At 48.3% G+C, this 15445-nt stretch overlaps 1 long non-coding RNA gene across 1 annotated transcript in view; it reads right to left on the bottom strand.

Moving 5' to 3' along the window:
• Positions 1–15081: 15081 nt before the first annotated feature.
• LOC310758910 overlaps positions 15082–15445 on the bottom strand; it is a 71591-nt gene continuing 71227 nt past the window's right edge. The window contains exon 2 of the long non-coding RNA XR_014546085.1: positions 15082–15358. This is a non-coding gene — a long non-coding RNA (uncharacterized lncRNA). The remainder of the gene's footprint in view (positions 15359–15445) is intronic.

A 15445-nucleotide genomic window follows, 5' to 3' on the forward strand; every position in this document is an offset into this window, starting at 1 on the left:
TGAGGGGTCCTATTGCAAAATAGGGCAGGGAGGAGAGGACAAATTGCCATCTTGCTTGGGTTACAGGAATGTTGCAGGCCTGTCATGGGACACCAGAAAACAGCTGAAGTCAGCAGTGGCAAGATAGCGCTCTGTTGAAGACCTGTGTCTTGGGAAGCCAAATCACTGCTGTCGCAGCCTCTGAGGTCCAGGCGTAGAAGGAGGGAGTTGTGTGCCAGATTTGGTGGGGCGAGGAAGCCTGTGTGGTTGGGAGGCAGGCAAGAAGGTACAACACAGTGGCATGGAAAATAAAACTGCCAATATCTTCATGGTCCTCCTTGTGGTGCAGCAATAAAACAGACAGCCCATTTGCAAAGCTAAGCAGGGTCAGGTATGGTTTCAAATTGGAGGGGGGAATGCGTGTTGAGATTCCTGCATTGCAGAGGGTTGGACTAGATGATCCTAGGGAAGGAGAGTCAAAATGGCTTCAGGATTGTTCTCATGTATGTTCTTGGGCTCCATGATCACTGCAGATGGTGACAGCAGTCATGAAATTAAAAGACGCCTGCTTCTTGGGAGAAAAGCAATGACAAACCTGGACAGCATCTTAAAAAGCAGAGACATCACCTTGCCAACAAAGGTGCGTATAATGAAAGCTCTGGCTTTCCCAGTAGTGATGTATGGAAATGAGAGCTGAACCATAAAGAAGGCTGATCACCGAAGAATGGATGCTTTTGAATTCTGGTGCTGGAGGAGACTCTTGAGAGTCCCATGGACTGCAAGAAGATCCAACCTCTCCATTCTGAAGGAAATCAGCCCTGGGTGCTCACTGGAAGGACAGATCCTGAAGCCACCTCATGAGAAGAGAAGACTCCCTGGAAAAGACCCTGATGTTGGGAAAGATGGAGGGCACAAGGAGAAGGGGACGACAGAGGACGAGATGGTGAGACAGTGTTCTTGAAGTTACCAGCATGAGTCTGACCAAACTGCGGGAGGCAGTGGAAGACAGGAGGGCCTGGCGTGCTCTGGTCCAGGGGGTCACAAAGAGTCAGACACGAATAAACAACTAAACAACAACATCCTATCTCCTCTCAGTCTCCTCTTTTCCAGGCTAAACATACGCAACTCCTTCAACCGTTCCTCATAAGGCTTAGTTTCCAGGCCCTTGATCATCTTGGTTGCCCTCCTCTGCACACCTCCCATCCTTTCCACATCCTTCTTAAATTGTGGTGCCCAGAACTGGACAGAGTATTCTAGGTGTGGTCTGACCAAGGCAGAATAGAGAGGGTCTATGACTTCCCTTCCTCAGTGGAAGACAGGAGTGCCTGGCGTGCTCTGGTCCAGGGGGTCACGAAGAGTTGGACATGACTAAACAACAACAGCAAATTAGAATTCCTGTAACATTAGGTTGTCAAGAGCTGCTTTGAACCTGCTTCTGCCATGGAAAAGGGGGATACAAATAAACTCAGGTTGCTGCCTCTGGCTGGCCTTCCCTCGCAGGTGCTTTTGAGTCCATGTGGCCGTGCCTGCTTCAAGGTCATGCCAGGGCAGAGGAGGGGCGAGCTGGCAAATACCCCAGCCGCTTCCTCTCTCCAAAACAACTGCTCTCCCCACGCAGAGCTGCAGACCAAGCCAGGGGCCTCTTTCCCATGAACTCCTGGAACCCCTCCAGACTGCAATGGCAGGGAGCGCAAATCTCCGTTGGGAAGGAGAAAGGGGGGGCAGAGGCACTCCAAAAACAAACCGTGGGGTGCAAGTAGAAAGAGGGTCTCCAAGCCCTCCCAGAAGAGGACATCAGATCGCTGTAGGGCAGCTTGCAGCTGCCTGTCTGACAGGCCGCTATTTGTGGACGGCAGCTCCCGACATTTATTTTTTGAAATAACTTTTCTGCGGGGATGGCAATTCTGCTAAGGTAGCACATTATGGTTGTTAATATAGGGAGGAGGAGAGGCTGGCAAGGGAGCAGAGGGACTGCGGAGTAGAATTTCAATCACGTTAGCAGAAAACCTCGAAAAGTCAACTTGTTTTCTGCTGCTCTGTAGGACCTGGTCCAGCAGAGTCCGGTTACGAGAAAGGAGGTTCTGACTAATTGTTAGGAAGGCGGTAAAAGCTGTTTTGCAGTGCAATAGATCGCCTCTGAAGGTGGGGGCCCTCTGGCAGGGGTCATTCTTGCATCGCAGGGGGTTGGACTAGATGACCCCTAGGGGTACCTTCTGTGATAGGAATTTTGAGGTCTTAGATATACGTTAAATGTTCATAAGTGTACCAACCAAGCATGTACATAGATCAGCACAGGAAGACCGACCTGAAACCATTTTTGATTCCCAAATGTTTTCTCTGCAAGGTCAAAGGAAAAGGGAAAAGCCTCCCCATTGTCTTTTCCTTCACAAATCCTGTCTTAATGGCACATTTAAGATATGAATAGGGTGTGAGGCTGTGATCTGGCTCAGGAACTAAGCATTTATCATTACAAAAGGCTGGCCAGGCTCCCCAGGCAATCCAATCAAGTGAGCATTAAACAGGTAACCTGGCAGACAGGAGGTAAACAAAGCACTCAGATTTCTGCTGTAGACCACCCTTTCTGTGATGTAGGTATGATGTATCTGGGGTGGTGGTCTTGAGCTACACCTCTTCCGTGATGTATGCATGATGTATGGAGGGGTGGTCTTGAGCTCCAGGGCAAGGAATTTAAAATGTCTATATAAGGCCTTGCGCGCCATTGTTCTGGGTTCCTCCTCCCTCCTGCATAAGTGAGGACCCTATTGCAACAGATCAATAAAGATCAGGCTTACTAGCTGCTTTGCTTCTCAGTATTCTCTGGTTGGCCTCTGTTCTTTTCTCCTACCGATAGGGAACCTACCTTAGGACTCTATATGGGCTCTTGGATACCCCATAACGGAAAAAAGGGCAATTTTTTTGTTTACAACACTTCCAATTCTAGGATTCTGTGATTCTATGAAAAATCAGACAGGCAGCATCATCTGAGAGCAGGCCAAAGCTCCTCAGCATCACCTCCCAGCATAGCTGTCAACTTTCAGATCTGAAAATAAGCAGCCTTTGAAAATAAGCAGATTTGAAAATAAGCAGCCTCGAAAATAAGGGATCAGGAGCGTCACCTGTCCCGGGGACAGTCTATGGGATATCTAACAATCCGGGATAGCAGCGGGAAATGGTGCTGGAATAAGGGAATTTCCCGCCCGCAAAAAAAGGGGAGGTTGACAGCTATGCCTCCCAGCTCCAGGCCGGCTGATGGAGTGGGCGATCTCCTTGTTTTCCTCCTCTGAGTTGCTGTAGAACAGACTTTCCCCATGGAGAACCCTCCAGGTGTTTTGGATGCATCAGCCTCCGCCACTCATTGGCAGCTGGTCTGAAGAGGAACCCAATTCCAGATGCAGGAACCCACTTCTCATCAGGTGCCCAGAGCAGGCAAAAGAAGTAGATGTTCCCAGTGACCCACCTTGCTGTTCTGAGTCTCCCGCAGTGCCAGCCTCCAAAAGCAAAGAGTGAGCGTTGAAAAAAACGGATATAGAGAAACGCTTCCGTCACTCTCTCGTAACACTGGGACTCGTGGGCGTCCAAAGATGCTGAATGTTGGAAGATTCAGCACAGAGGAAAGAAAGTTCTTTGTCACTCTGTGTGTTAACCTGTGGAACTCCCTGCCACAGGAGGCAGAGATGGGCACCAGCTGGGATGGCTTTGAAAGAGGGTTTGGCAAATTCGTGGAGTAGAAGGTTGTATCTGTGGCTCCTAGGCAGGATGGTTCTTCTCTGTTCTGCCTCCACTGCCAAAGGCAGCAAGGCTTCTGAATCCCAGTTGCTGCAAACCACCACCATCATCATCATCATCATTATCATCATCATAATTTATTATTTGTACCCCGCCCATCTGGCTGGATTTTCCCAGCCACTCTGGGCAGCTTCCAACAAAGATTAAAAATACATTAAAATGTCACACATTAAAAACTTCCCTGAACAGGGCTGCCTTCAGATGTCTTCTAAAAGTCTGGTAGTTGTTTATCTCTTTGACATCTGGTGGGAGGGCGTTCCACAGGGTGGGCGCCACTACCAAGAAGGCCCTCTGCCTGGTTCCCTGTAGCTTTGCTTCTCGCAGGGAGGGAACCGCCAGAAGGCCCTCGGAGCTGGACCTCAGTGTCCAGGCAGAACGATGGGGGTAGAGACGCTCCTTCAGGGATACTGGACTGAGGATACTGGACTTGGACAGTAGTCCAAGTGGGAGATAACCAGAGCATGCACCACTCTGGCGAGTGATGCTCTTGTTCTCAAACTGCACTTGCAGGTTTCCTATAATGGACATCTGGTTGGCCATTGTGATGCTGGACTCTATGGGCCATTCACTGGCCTGTTCCAGCAGACTCTCCTTATCAGGGGAAATCACACCCTGATGCCTCATTGCAACCCAATCCGTCCCATAAGTGACTGATAAGCATTTGGTCTCATTCTCCCTAAGAACATAGGAAGAACCTACTGGATCAGACACAATGGCCCATCTCAGACCCTCCAAGTGTCCCTATTTTCCAGGGACTGTCCTGGATTTACAGAAGCCATGATCCCGGTTTCTGATTTGATCCTGGAAAGTCCCGGTTTTCCTTAAAGGTAAAGGGACCCCCAACCATTAGGTCCAGTCGTGGCTGACTCTGGGGTTGCGGCGCTCATCTCGCTTTATTGGCCGAGGGAGCCGGCGTACAGCTTCCGGGTCATGTGGCCAGCATGACTAAGCCGCTTCTGGCAAACCAGAGCAGCGCATGGAAACGCCGTTTACCTTCCCACCAGAGTGGTACCTATTTATCTACTTGCACTTTGAGGTGCTTTCGAACTGTTAGGTTGGCAGGAGCAGGGACCGAGCAACGGGAGCTCACCCCGTCACAGGGATTCGAACCACCGACCTTCTGATCAGCAAGTCCAAGAGGCTCATTGGTTTAACCCACAGCGCTAAGGGATGTCCCTTAGGATGTTTTCCTTAGGATCTCTCTCAGAGCCAAGGAGATAAGTAACGATACAAGCTTTTGAAGACAACTGAAGGCAGTCCTGTATAGGGAAGGGGTTTTTTATTGTTCAGTGATTTATTATGTTTTTATATATGTTGGAAGCCACCCAGAGTGACTGGGGCAACCCAGTCAGATGGGAGTGGTATTTTAAAAACATATTATTATGGAATAGGGCATTCCTATTTTTCTCAGGGTAACGTTGGAGACTATATCATCTAGTCCCCCATCCTGTTCTCACAGTGGCCATCCAGATGCCCATTGTGGGAAATTTGCAAGCAGGACTTTACAAACCTGTGGTTTGTTTTGTAGCACCCCGGTTTTGGTCCCTGCTGCAGATCGAGTTGCGAGCCGTTGCAATTCAAGTTGCCTGATCTTGCAGGCTCTTCTTATGTCCTTATGAAGGAGACTCCACCATCTTCTGAGGTCGCCTGTTCCACTCGTTTCTCAGTGGGACTAGAAACAAACTCTGCACATGCTCAGAGAGGCCCAAAGTTACTGCACAGCACGGTTCCAGGACTTCAGCTTCAGACTCAGAAACAAGTTTCTCCCATGGCCACCTTCTTGTAGGGTTGCCGTATTTCAAAAAGTAAAAACCAGGACACCCCGGGAAATCCCAGACGTTTAGCAGCCCTACCCTCTGGCCTCTTTCGCTGCCTTATCCCTGAACCCTCCAGATCCACTTAACCTTAGCTCTCGGCCTCCTCCACCTTTGCTGAAAGGCTCCTTGTGTTTTTGGGAGCCTGGCAAAAGCGCCTCTTGTGGAAAAGTTACTTTGTCATCAGAACCAGGCCTGCCAGCGGCCCCAACAGCTGGGGAAATGTTGACCTTGGCCAGCAAGGCTGGAGCGAATGTAAACCCGAAAAGACCGCTGCCCTCGTACACCCCTCCCTCCCGCTGAGCCAGCGAGGCAAAGTCTGAGTCGGCTGAAGGAGGGCTGGGCATCACCCGCTGCTCTCTGACCCTGGGACGGGAACCTTTTGTCCCTCCAGGGGTTTTCGTGAAGAGTTGACAGCACACCTGCTTATTGCAGCTAGAACGGGCATCACACAGTTTGGGAGAGATTTAGACACAGTCAACCTTGTTTTTTAGATCCTGTTTGTTTGTAGCGTGATGAGAGGGCTGTGATGTCTTGTTCTATTTTGCTAATTTCTGAGGAGGTTTGTTTTTTAAGGAATGCTTTCTCTTTTATGCAAGCTCCTCTGGTGATGACAAACCTAGACAGCATCTTAAAAAGCAGAGACATCACCTTGCTGACAAAGGTCCATACACTTATGAACATCTAACATATATCTAAGACCTCAAAATTCCTATCACAACATCAATCAGGTTTTTTGCGGACTGACGTTTGTTCCAATTCATTGGTAAACAGCACAGGACAAGTGGAAGTGGAAGGTATAACAAGGGTCCATGTTTTGCAACCTTGCATTGTTTTTTACCATTATGCTTATGCCATAAATGGTTCCACTTTGCTACCTTTGACACATTCACATACCTGCGGTTTATTTATTTTGGTTGCATTGTATGTCTGTATTTGCTCAGTGGTGATCTCCAATTGTTTGTTGGACTTTGGTTGGACGCCACCTCCGATCTCTGCAGGACTGGCAGAGAATCAAGACACAGCGGAGGAGGCTGTCGTAGGTTTAAGAAATAGGATCAATTCACACATTCACACCTGAATTTAGATGGAGGTGTTTCAGACCTTGCAGCACACAGAGACACCGTCTTGCGCCTAAGACTGACAGGGCCCAGCATGCGTTGCAGACTCCCCTCTTCCATGTGTTTAATCATTTGTGCATACCAAACTGCATAAAAATTGTCAAGCTTTTTTTTAGGCCCTCACTATATTGCAAGTAACTGTAAGGATTTTCAGGTTCCAGCCATTGCTATTCTAGCAGCTGAAGGCACAAGTCAATTCTGTGACCAGGGCAGCTGTCTACCAGCTCTGTCTGGTGCGCAGGATGAGACTCTCCCAGGCCACAGACTGTGTCAGCAGAGTGGTGCATGTTCTAGTTATCTCCTGCTTGGACTACTGCAATGCGCTCTACGTGGGGCTGCCTTTGAAGGTGACCCAGAAACTACAACTAATCCAGAATGTGGCAGCTAGACTGGTGACTGGGAGCAGCCGCCGAGACCATATAACACTGGTCTTGAAAGACCTTCACTGGCTCCCAGTACATTTCCGAGCACAATTCAAAATGTTGGTGCTGACCTTGAAAGCCCTAAATGGCCTCAGCCCAGTATACCTGAAGGAGCATCTCCACCCCCATCGTTCTGCCCGGACACTAAGGTCCAGCGCCGAGGGCCTTCTGGTGGTTCCCTCACAGCGAGAAGTGAAGATACAGGGAACCAGGCAGAGGGCCTTCTCGGTGGTGGCACCCGCCCTGTGGAACACCCTCCCATCAGATGTCAAGGAAATAAACAACTACAGTCATACCTCATGTTACGTTTGCTTCAGGTTGCGCGTTTTCAGGTTGTGTCCCGCAGCGACCTGGAATACCGGAAAGGGTTACTTTCGAGTTTCGCTGCTTGCGCAGACGCGCAAAATGACATCACATGCATGCGCAGAAGCAACGAATCATGACCTGCGCATGTGCAGACGCAGGTTGCGAACGGGCCTCCAGAACGGATCCTGTTCGCAACCAGATGTACCACTGTATCTGACTTTTAGAAGACATCTGGAGGCAGCCCTGTTTAGGGAAGTTTTTAAGGTTTGGTGTTTTTAATATTCTGTTGGGAGACACCCAGAGTGGCTGGGGAATATATTATTATTGTTGTTGTTGTTGCTAAACCTGCTCCACTGTTCTGTGATTCTGTGATTCATTTCAGATTGGCACACACCATCACAGAGCCACCATGTGGGTCTTGCTCCTGCAAGCAGCTCAGACCAGCCAGGAGGCGATGAAGGCTACAGCTAGGGCTGGACGGAGCCCAGGTGCTGACTCAGCCATCCGAGGGGATGAAGAAGGAAGGAAAGGCCATGAACTGAAGCATTTGGGTCCAAGACATGAGGCAGAGTAACTTCACTTGGCCCTGAGGAAGAGAGTATGGGGTGGGGAACTGGGACAGATCACGCTGCCAGTCTGATTTTTCATAGAATCATAGAACTGTAAAGTGGGAAGGGATCCCTGAGGGTTAACTAGTCCAACCTCCTGAAATGCAGGAGTCTCAACTAAAGCATCCATGGCAGATGGCCATCCAACCTCATATCTCAGCCTAATCTACCTCACAGGGTTGTGGTGAGGAGTAGGAGGAGTTTTATATAGCTCCTTGAGTTCCTTAGGGGAAAGGTGTGGCCAAAATGCAATAAAATAAATAGCACGTGGACTTTAGGAAATGTAAATATTCAGCCACTTATTATTGAGGGGAAGTGCGTGGAACAGGTCACGGTGTTTCGATTTCTGGGAATGGAGTTGAGAGATGACCTAACCTGGGGAGAAAACAGCAAAGACCTGATGAAGAGAGCACAGCAGGTTATATTTTCTGAGAATCCTCCAGAAAAACAATCTCTCAAAGGACCTGTTGATGGCATGTTACCATTGTACTGTTGAGAGTGTATTAACTTATGGTGTGTGGTTTGGGAGCTGCATGGTCAGGGGAAAAACCAATGCTGTCCAGGGTTGTAAAGACTGCAGAGAGAATAATTGGGTGCACTCTTCCCACCTTGGATCAAATCTACGCTTCCAGGTGCCATAAGAAAGCTGCAGAGATAGCGCAGGATAGTGCGCACCCTGGGAATGATCTCTTTCAGCTTCTGCCTTCTGGAAGAAGGTACAGGGTTATAAAGATTAGGACTAGCCGCCTGAGAAACCGTTTCTATCCAAATGCGATTTTGGTTTTAAACGCAGTGTAAGGATGCGGGTGGCACTGTGGGTTAAACCACAGAGCCTAGGATTTGCCGATCAGAAGGTTGGCGGTTGGAATCCCCGCGACGGGGTGAGCTCCCGTTGCTTGGTCCCAGTTCCTGCCAACCTAGCAGTTCGAAAGCACGTCACAGTGCAAGTAGATAAATAGATACCGCTCCAGCGGGAAGGTAAACGGCATTTCCGTGCGCTGCTCTGGTTCGCCAGAAGCGGCTTAGTCATGCTGGCCACATGTCCCGGAAGCTGCACGCCGGCTCCCTCGGCCAATAAAGCGAGATGAGCGCCGCAACCCCAGAGTCGGCCACGACTGGACCTAATGGTCAGGGGTCCCTTTACCTTTAAGGAGTCTCTATGGGAGTATATTGTATTTTTAAAGTGGGGTATCAGAGTTTTTAGAGGGCTAACCAGGTTGCGATAGCTGGGATAGCAGGCTTGTTGGGTTTTGAATGTCTTATGTAGATTTTTTTTTTCAATTTTGTTGTTCTGTATGGGGCAATGACAATAAAGATTATCATATTGAAATATACTCAGAGTTGCAAAGTGATTTCATGTGGCGGTGCTGCGGTGCTGTGTGTGGCAGTCAGCTCAGCGGGATCCCATCCTCGTCGCCAGTGAAATATACTCAGAGTCGCAAAGTGATTTCATGCTCTTTATTCAGCTCATAGTGGTGAGGAGGAATGAATGAATGTCCCCTCAAAGTATCTGCTTTATATACATTATTTACACAATGGGCTGCACATGATTGGCTAATTCCGGAATTCTACTGTAAGCCAATCAGGTTGTGGATTCACTTCTATCTGGAGCATGATTGGGTGGTTCCTGCCAACCAATCATACTGCTGCATTGTTCTAGGACCAATCAGACTGCTGCATTCTGAATCCTATTGTTCTAGGACCAATCAGACTGCTGCCTTTTGGATCCTATTGTTTTAGGACCAATCAGACTGCTGCAGTTTGGATCCTATTCAACTCAGTACATAACACGTATCGTATACAGGACATCTGCACAGCAGTCTCTGCAAGGGCAGGGCAGTCTTCGGACCACCATCCTGCCTTTCTGAGCCTCGCAGGCACCAGGTTGGCCACGGTTAGAAGACGGATCATTGGGTCTGATCCAGGAGGCCCTTTTGAGGTCCTGAGGTTATTATTAGGAGGCCCAGCCAAAGACTGACGGAGGCCTCCCACGCCGGCTGGGCAGGAAGCCTCTGAGCGAGCCAGGAGGCATCATGAGACCAGCAGCAGGAAAGACTCACGATGTTCTGCAGATGCCTCCAGAACAAGCAAGAGGAGAAGGCGAGGAAGTCCCCACCCAGCAGTGTCTTCTCTGGGCAGCTGGCTGGCAGACATTTGCCAGCCAGTCTGGAAAACAAAAACTGCTCCAGGCAGGGACAGCATCCTGCAAGCTCTGAACTGGGGAAAGGAACCAAAGCAGAGAGGACTGGACTCTCTGCACAACCTTGGGCCGTTGGAGACAGTGGCTTCACAAGGCCAGCAGGGACCTGGTTATTTGTCTGCTGCATCAAAGGTGTGCTTGTGTTTAAATTGCTCCTTAAGAAAATAAGAGGACTAGTAGATCAGGCCAGCGGCCCCTCTAGTCCAGCATGTTGTCCTCGCAGAAGGAAGAACAGCAAAAGAGGCTTGAGCTCAGGGTAGTAGTTTCTTGTAGTTTGGAAACGATGCCTTATGAGGAACGGCTAAGGGAGCTGGGCATGTTTAGCCTGGAGAAGAGGAGGTTAAGGGGTGATATGATAGCCATGTTCAAATATATAAAAGGATGTCACATAGAGGAGGGAGAAAGGTTGTTTTCTGCTGCTCCAGAGAAGCGGACACGGAGCAATGGATCCAAACTACAAGAAAGAAGATTCCACCTAAACATTAGGAAGAACTTCCTGACAGTAAGAGCTGTTCGACAGTGGAATTTGCTGCCAAGGAGTGTGGTGGAGTCTCCTTCTTTGGAGGTCTTTAAGCAGAGGCTTGACAACCATATGTCAGGAGTGCTCTGATGGTGTTTCCTGCTTGGCAGGGGGTTGGACTCGATGGCCCTTGTGGTCTCTTCCAACTCTATGATTCTATGATTCTATGATTCTTTTGGCCTTAGGCCCACGGCCGGCCGGCCATTGTCCTCCCTGGCCGAGGGCGGGTCAACGGCCAGCTCAAGCAGGTGGGTGGCACCCGCCCAGGTGAGCCTCGCTTGGTGCCGCAAACCCCGCCCACCTGTGGGGAAGGGAGGGCGGATATTGTCCTCACAGCGGCTGACCAGGTGCCTGTCCGAATGTAGCGTGATAGGAATTTTGAGGTCTTATATGTTAAATGTTCATAAGTGTACCAACCAAGCACATACATAGATCAGCACAGGAAGACCGACCTGAAACCATTTTTGATTCCCAAACTGAGCAAATGTTTTCTCTGCAAGGTCAAAGGAAAATGGAAAAGCCTCCCCATTGTCTTTCCTTCACAAATCCTGTCTTAACGACACATTTAAGATATGAATAGGGTGTGAGCCTGTGACCTGGCTCAGGAACTAAGTATTTATCATTACAAAAGACTGGCCAGGCTCCCCAGGCAATCCAATCAAGTACAGTGGTACCTCAGGTTACATACGCTTCTGGTTACAGACTCCGCTAACCCAGAAATAGTGCTTCAGGTTAAGAACTTTGCTTCAGGATGAGAACAGAAATCGTGCTCCGGCAGCGCAGCGGCAGCAGGAGGCCCCATTAGCTAAAGTGGTGCTTCAGGTTAAGAACAGTTTCAGGTTAAGTATGGACCTCCGGAATGAATTAAGTACTTAACCTGAGGTACCACTGTTAGCATTAACAGGTAACTTGCCAGACAGGAGATAAACAACGACAGGAGAGAAACAAAGCACTCAGATTTCTGCTGTAGACCGCCCTTTCTGTGATGTAGGTATGATGTTTGTGGGGGGTGGTCTTAGGTTACACCCCTTCTATGATGTATGTATGATGTATGGAGGGGTGGTCTTGAGCTCCAGGGCAGGGAATTTAAAATGTCTATATAAGGGCGGGCACACCTTGGTTCTGGGTCCTCCTCCTTTCCTGCGTGTGAGGGGAGCACCCTGTTGCAACAGATCAATAAAGATCAAGCTTACGAGCTGCTTTGCTTCTCAATATTCTCTGGTTGGCCTCTCTTATTTTCTCCTACCAATAGGGAACCTACGTAAGGACTCTATATGGGCTCTTGGGTACCCCATAAGGGGAAAAGGGCAGATTTTTGGTTTACAACAGTAGAAGCAGGATGCAAGCACAGAAGCACTCTCCTGACCTGAGTGCAACTGGTGCTCAGAAACATTGCCTAGCCATCAACAGCCATATCCTCCCCGAAGTTGCCGGATGCTATCTTAAAGCCATCCGGGTTGGTGGCCATTGCTGCCTCGAAATTATTATTATTGAACAGATTCAGTAACAGCAAAATTATTAGGGGGCGGGGAAGAGTCTGATCAGTTTACTGCAAGAGAAGTACACAAATCTGGCCTTTTTCTAAGTTATTAAAGATAGATGTAGCTTGACAAACATTTCATTAGCCCAGATGACTTTTTGCAGCATGGTTTTCCTTTGCTGCATGACGTGGCCCCGATTTTGAACTCGGGTTTACGTCTGTGGGCTTATACATGGTGTCTCTGTCTCCCGCTGGCTTTGCAGCAGTAGCCACAGCTGAGTTTATTGCCTTAAAATGTTTTGAGCTTCCTTGTGGCAACAGGATGGGGAAATCTGGATTATTTCATTTTCTAAAGAAGCAGCCGAGCCTGGCTTACCGCATCTCTAGATCTAAGAAAACAAAACAGAGCAAAACAAGGGCTTTGTTTGAAGTGATGCAGCCCCAATTATGGGTGATTCACGTTGTGCAATTTATTTTATTTGTGCAGTGAAGAGCCTCAAATGTTGTGGCCTGTGTTTTTGCAAGTTATGCAAACAGCTTCCCTTCAACTGCTAGGAGCTCATGGAAAAACAAACCCTTCCTCGTCTTGCAAAGCACACACCGTGAATCAAAGGATACGGATCTAAGAGTTTACCAAGAGCTCCACCTATGTGGGGCTGGCGCTCTGTACATGCCTCCCAAGCTACTGGATTCCCTTAGGTCCACTCTGTGCAATAGGTAGGAGCTCCGGTGTGGAGTCGTGGCGATGGCATCAGAGTGGGACCTGGGAGAGACCACGGTTCGAATTCCCACTCAAGTCATGATGTTCACAGGGTGACGCTGGCGGCCAGCCGTCGCCTCTCAGCCTCACCAACCTCACAGGGTTGTCCTGAGGATTCAGTGAAGAGGGGGAGAACCAGGACCAGGAGTCGGCAAAGTTTTTGTGGCTTGGGCCGGTTCACAGTCGCGCAGACGCCATGGTGGGCCAGAGTGTGTGCACGCACACATGCGCAAACGCTATTTCTGGCGCTCCTTCCGGTGTGCGCAGCTTTCCATTGGCTGCAGGAGTTTCCTGCAGCCAATGGGAAGCCGGCCAGTGTCACGGAAGGCGGTCCCCGCTCTGCTCTGCGCTGGTTTAGCGCAGTGCACGGGAGCCAAGTTGGTGGCGGGGGTCCCCAAACGGGCGGCGGGGGTCCATGGGCTGGTTAAACGACCCCCATGGGCCACTTGTGGCCCGTGGACCTTAGGTTGCCGACCCCTGACCATGACCGTCACTTGGGAGTTCCTTGGAAAATAAGTTGGGATATAAATGCAAATGATATGCATTTATATTTATTCCTCTTACAGGATTGCTAATTGCATGGTGGGAACATCACTGAATAGGGGTAATGTGTTGATAATAAGGAATAGCTTCCTCAAAATTATCCCTTTCTCAATTTGATTCAGTGGTGCAGCCTTATAAGATCTCAATAATTGGCACCAGTGGTGTTTGCTTGGTTTTGAGTAAGAGACCATTAACTTCCTTGAATACTCTGAAAGTTTGTAAAGAAAACACAGGAACTGTGTGCATATTTGAAATGCATGATTCCAATAAATATTACTGTTGACTATTTGCACTCCAGTAAATTTTGCTTACAAAAGAAAATAATAATAATAAATGCAAATGACAATAATAATAAGTGAGCACTGTCTCAGGCCACCACCCATCTCTAGGTATAGAACTGAGAGGATTACGAGTCCACCGCTCTTAACCACTACACCACGCTGGCTGAAGGAAAGACATTTTGACTCGGCATGAGGAAGAACTTTCTGATGGCAAGAGCCGTTCCGACACTGCAATGGGCTACCTCGGTAGCTAGTGGATCCTACTTCATTGGAGGTTTTTAGGCATTGGAGGAATACCTGCCGGGGATACCTCAACTGCAATTCCTGCACTGCGGGGAGTTGGGACTAGATAACCAACCCTATGATTCTAAGCAACCATCAGACTTCCTGACTCCAGAGTTGCAAAGAGGATCAAACTGATAAACTAACTGGCTACCAGGAAAGACATGCTTCTCCTCTTTAAGTGTAAACACCAATGCCTTAATTTAGGACACCTTAAAATTAGGAAGATGGGACATGTTTTCCCAAAAATGCCAATTACTGCCCTCTTCACCCCAACTTCATCTCACATAGGCAACAATGGTAATCTGAAGGAACAGACATTAAAACATACACGTCAAAGGAATATTTCCATGTCTCCTTTGTGCACAAGCATTCCCCATTCTTCTCCATAGGAATAGATGAGATCCCAAAAATGTACTTAAGGTATAAGTTTGATGTAGGCCAAAGGAGCAGCTCTTGGGCTCCGAGACTTTTCTCCATACTCTACATCACTCACTGGGACAATGGCAAAGCCCCGTTGGACCAGGCAAAAGGTTGAGCTCTCCGTAGCCTGACAGCTTGCAGGTTTCAGAGAGAGGGAAGAGCCTAACTCTCTACAAGCACAGAAATCTTAATCTTTACTCTTGAGTCCTCACTCTCTTCCGGATAAGGTACAAACCCTGCTCTCTTCCTCTTATAATTTCAGGTCTGCAACAAATAGGTAAAATAAAATGCTTTTTCATGCAGCACAGTTAAGCCATCACTTGCTCCCACGGGAAGCAGGGACAGCCACCAACTTGGCTGGCTTAAAAAAAAAAAAAAGATTAAGACTAAATGTATTGTCAAAAGAACTGGTCTTATATATGATCTGGGCAGTACAAACAGAAATTGTAACTCAATGGAAAACAGCCAAATCTTACACCAGACACATGGTACCACTCACTCTGGAAGAGCTGTAATGAAGAAAGCCATGCATAATTTGAGAATGTCCACACTCGTATTTATGTGATCTGGAATTCCTTTATATGACATATAAAGCGAAACCATCATTTTCAAGACAACCATTGCACAACAGCCTGGCAAATCCGAAACAATACTCTTGTGATCTGATAAAAGTCGAAAGTTTTTACTTGGGCTTTGTGACTTTAACCCATGTGCAACCGGGTTATTTTATTGTTTTGTTTTTCATCCTTAATGTTCGTCTGTTGCTGTAATTGTTCTCCCTGTTTCATATACATAATAACATGAAATAACAGTGGTACCTCGGATTACAGACGCTTCAGGTTACAGACTCCGCTAACCCAGAAATAATACCTCGGGTTAAGAACTTTGCTTTAGGGTAAGAACAGAAATCGCGTGCGGCA

Source organism: Podarcis filfolensis, assembly GCF_964270895.1.
Source record: "Podarcis filfolensis genome assembly, chromosome: 3".
Lineage (NCBI taxonomy): Eukaryota > Metazoa > Chordata > Lepidosauria > Squamata > Lacertidae > Podarcis > Podarcis filfolensis.